General features: G+C 34.4%; 1 protein-coding gene across 2 annotated transcripts in view; it reads left to right on the forward strand.

Annotated features, from left to right (window-relative positions):
• Window positions 1–3975, forward strand: part of LOC108968445 (beta-glucuronidase) — a 93441-nt gene that overhangs the window by 70574 nt on the left and 18892 nt on the right. The window lies entirely within an intron of this gene.

Raw genomic sequence — 3975 nt, forward strand, 5'->3', positions numbered from 1 at the left:
ACATGCAAAATGGACAACTGCGTTGTTTTGTGTACATGCCGGCCATTGTTATGTTGCTGCCCTCTCACAAACGTTCAAGTAGTAGGATTCACAACGCAGTTTTCAGTTCACTGTCGTGCTGCTGCAGTCTGTCGCGAGCATTGTGTTCCGCGCAAAACTCACTATACTCTCTCTCTCAATTCTAATCATATTATTAACCTCTCTCAACTCTCTCTCAAGTTATACAACATATCTGAAAACGAAATTCTAGAATAACGAAACACTTCTATTTACATGAATACATATATCACGTTCTGCTTTCCTCTCATTTACATCAATGGTATTAAAAATCATGCAGTGGAACTCTGTGATATTGGAACAATTACCATGAGCTGCAACTACTTATCCAGGAAAAGAACCCAGATGTGATATGTATTCAAGAAACCCACATTCCAATAACAAATATCTAAAAAACGTACTTTCCCAAATAATGTCAATTAAATTAAAACTTAGCCATTCAATTTGTGTTGTTAATACTTACATTCCCCCCAGCAAATTTTTAACGAATCCCATCTAAGGTGTATATATTATCAGCTTACCAAACCTTTCCTATGGGTTGGTGACTTCAATGCTTGGAACCCACTTTGGGGCTCTCCCAAATCAAACCCAAGGGGCTTAATAATTGAAAACCTTATAACAAACAACCAATTGTCATTACTTAATAATGGCGCTCCCACCCACTTTTCAACTCACTCAACCTTCACCAATGTAGGCTTGTCCTTTTCTTCTCCCGTACTGTCTCCCAGATTGGATTGTTTTTTCCGAACTTAAAGGTAGTGACCATTTCCTAATTTCAATCAATATTGCTATTGTCCTGCATCCTACAATATATACTCACCTCCTCCGATTTAAGACAGACTTAGCTAAGTGGGACAAATTTTAAGCAGAAATTCTCGCCGACAGGAAATATAAACCAAGAAACCTCTTTTATTACAAAAACTATACGCTCGGAAGCTAACAAATCAATTCCCCAAAGTAAAAGAAAAATTTCCGAAGCCTCCCCTATTTGATGGAATAAAGAGATTAAAAAATTCGCACCCAAAAAATTCAATTCAAAGTTTGGTCCAAAAGCTTTTATGCTAATAAATATTAATGCCGATTATGCTTTTATTTACACTAATTTGAAAGATCCGCAGGCAACTAATGATGTTTTCAATGAAGTACTTACGAAATTCAAAAAATGGGGTTCACTTTCCGGAGCATCTATCTCAACTTCTAAATGTAAATTATTACATATTTGTAAAAAAAAAGAAATACAACCAATACTCAACCTGAATGGCTGATTAGTGATGTTTCAATAAATACATCTCTACATAATTTCAAAAAATCCACCACCAGTAACACAGTTTTTTAACAAAACTTCTTAGAAGTAACCAACGTCTATAAGAATAGAAAATTTAAAGAAATTTTCACAGATGCCTCCAAATTAACTAACACATAGGCATAGGCATAGGCAATGCCGAGGCCGCCGAGGCAATTGGAATATATATGACATTAAAATATGCTATCTTAAAAAAAGGCGAATTCCTTATTTGCTCAGACAGCTTCTCTTCCTTGAACGTCATACACAACATACGAAATAATTCGATAGTATTATCTAAAACTAGAGATATTTGCATTAAATATAAAAGAAAAATAGCTCTTCTCTGGGTGCCAGGTCAAATTGGTATTCCTGGGAACGAATATGCTGACAAAGAGCCAGATTCTTCGAATCTGCCCCCACCTTTCTTAAGGAGGTGCAAGACCAAAATGACCTCAGTAAAATTTCAAGCAGACACATATATGAAAAGAAAGTTGCGTACTGGAAGAAATTTAAACACAAATACGCAATCGTAAACAAACTACGCGAAAAGGTACACTACCCCAACAACATCTCAAGACAGCAAGCAACAATTTTCACACGATTAAGGATCGGACACACGCAAATCACTCACCAACATCTTCTAGGCGGCGATCCTACACCATCCTGCCCATTCTGCCTCAGCACATTATCCATGGAACATATATTCAATATCTGTCCAGCACTAGAGAGTATTAGGCAAAAACACTATAATTTTTATAATAAAATATAAAGTTTATAATTTTATATTATTATATCGGAGGCGATGGCCATAGTAGCTTGTACTCCTTTCTTACTATTAGGTTTAATATTTTGTATATTTTTCCTAATAAAATAATATAATAATAATAAATTTGACTAAATTTAGTCTAGACCTTGATCAGTAATATAATATAAATTAATAAGATGTCAGATTAGGTTTCTTTAAACCTTGAATATTGAATTCTTATGCAACATTTTTATACTCTTGCAACCTGTTGCTAAAAAGTACAATAGTTTTGTTCACCTAACGCTTGTACGTATCACTTAAAACTAAGCGAGATGGATACGAGGTTATATATATATGTACATATAAATGATCAGGATGACGAGAAACGGTGAAATCTGAGTGACTCTCTGTTTGCTCATCGATCGCTCTTCATATAACGGTACTGTTCAAAACTACTAAAAGTCCAATTTTCGGTGAAATGACATATCTCGAGATCTTATCGACAGATTTCGACTAAATTTAGTACGTAGCTCTCTCCTCATATTCCCATGTCTTCCCATATAGCACATTTCGAAATTATATTTCATTCTTTCCCTTCCCAACATACAAATCAAGAAGTAATTAACAATATCGGGATAAAATTTTGGACTAATGATTCCTTTAAAGTAAAAAAATTCCTAAATGCAATCAGAACTGTCCAAGCCCCTAGGCACCGAATATGTGAACCACTACAGTTGACTTTTGTCCGAAAATATCGGTCGATGTGTGATATATAATTGAAATTCATGGATAATCCATCTCTCAATATGGTATGTCTGGAAATGGAATCGGGCTAATAATTCCCTTAGAAGTAAAGTTTCATGAAACTAATTCAGGCTTTGGAACTATTCCAATTCCGAAAAATAAAATTTTCAGTTCGACTAAAACTTTCCTTACTTACGCAATATAGTTTTACAACGCCTGAAAGTATTCACCCGTTTTTATTTCGGTTACACACAACTCTCCTCTCTCTTACTATTTATGCTTCAGTTAGTGCCCGACGCAAGTCCGTAGGCCGAATAAGCTGATATGACTTATCTTTTGAGATCGCAGTGTAAATGAAGACACACACACTGCTTCTTCCTTCCCTGTACGATAAATATCCGTGAAATTTGGATTTTTCCAGTAGAAACGAGTCAGCTGAATGCTTTCTTACAACATAGGGTTGCCAGTCTCGATATTGTGTAGTAAATAAAAAATAAACTTCATTTAAAATATTTTAAATTTTCTTAGAACCAATGTTGTATACTATTATTCATACATAGCTAGACTTTTTTTAAAGTTGGACTTTTGTTTACGAAAAATTTTAACTGAAAATTGAAAACTGGTCAAATCTAAAAATAACAACTGATGTCGGCAGTGCCACTGCCAGAAATTTCGTTTGATACCGACGGTAAGTACGGAATAGGCAACTCTGCCGCTACAACAACAACAACAGAATAGGCAAAATCCCGAACCCGGGTGTCAGCTTGCGGCTAATATCAAAAATGCAGGTTTGTTATTGTTAAAACACCGAATTAACCTAAAGAAGAAAGAAGCAAAAGTAAGCCCAAATTCTTCACGAAAATTAGCAATATATTAATTGAATTTATATAACATATAGCGAAATTGAACTTGGCTGTAAATTAATCAACAATTGTCTAAACATCCATGTAGACAAAATTACATATATATGTACATATATGTGTGGTATGTCAGTAAATCAAAAGGAATGATTTTCAAATACTGGCAGGTATGGAAAAAAATCGAAGTTAAAGTTGACCTTAGTGAACCCATTTTCAGACTCAATCACTCAGATACAAAATCATAACTAATTATACATATATGTATATTAATATATATTTAGTTA

Source organism: Bactrocera latifrons, unplaced genomic scaffold, assembly GCF_001853355.1.
Source record: "Bactrocera latifrons isolate USDA-ARS-PBARC rearing strain unplaced genomic scaffold, ASM185335v1 scaffold_216, whole genome shotgun sequence".
NCBI lineage: Eukaryota > Metazoa > Arthropoda > Insecta > Diptera > Tephritidae > Bactrocera > Bactrocera latifrons.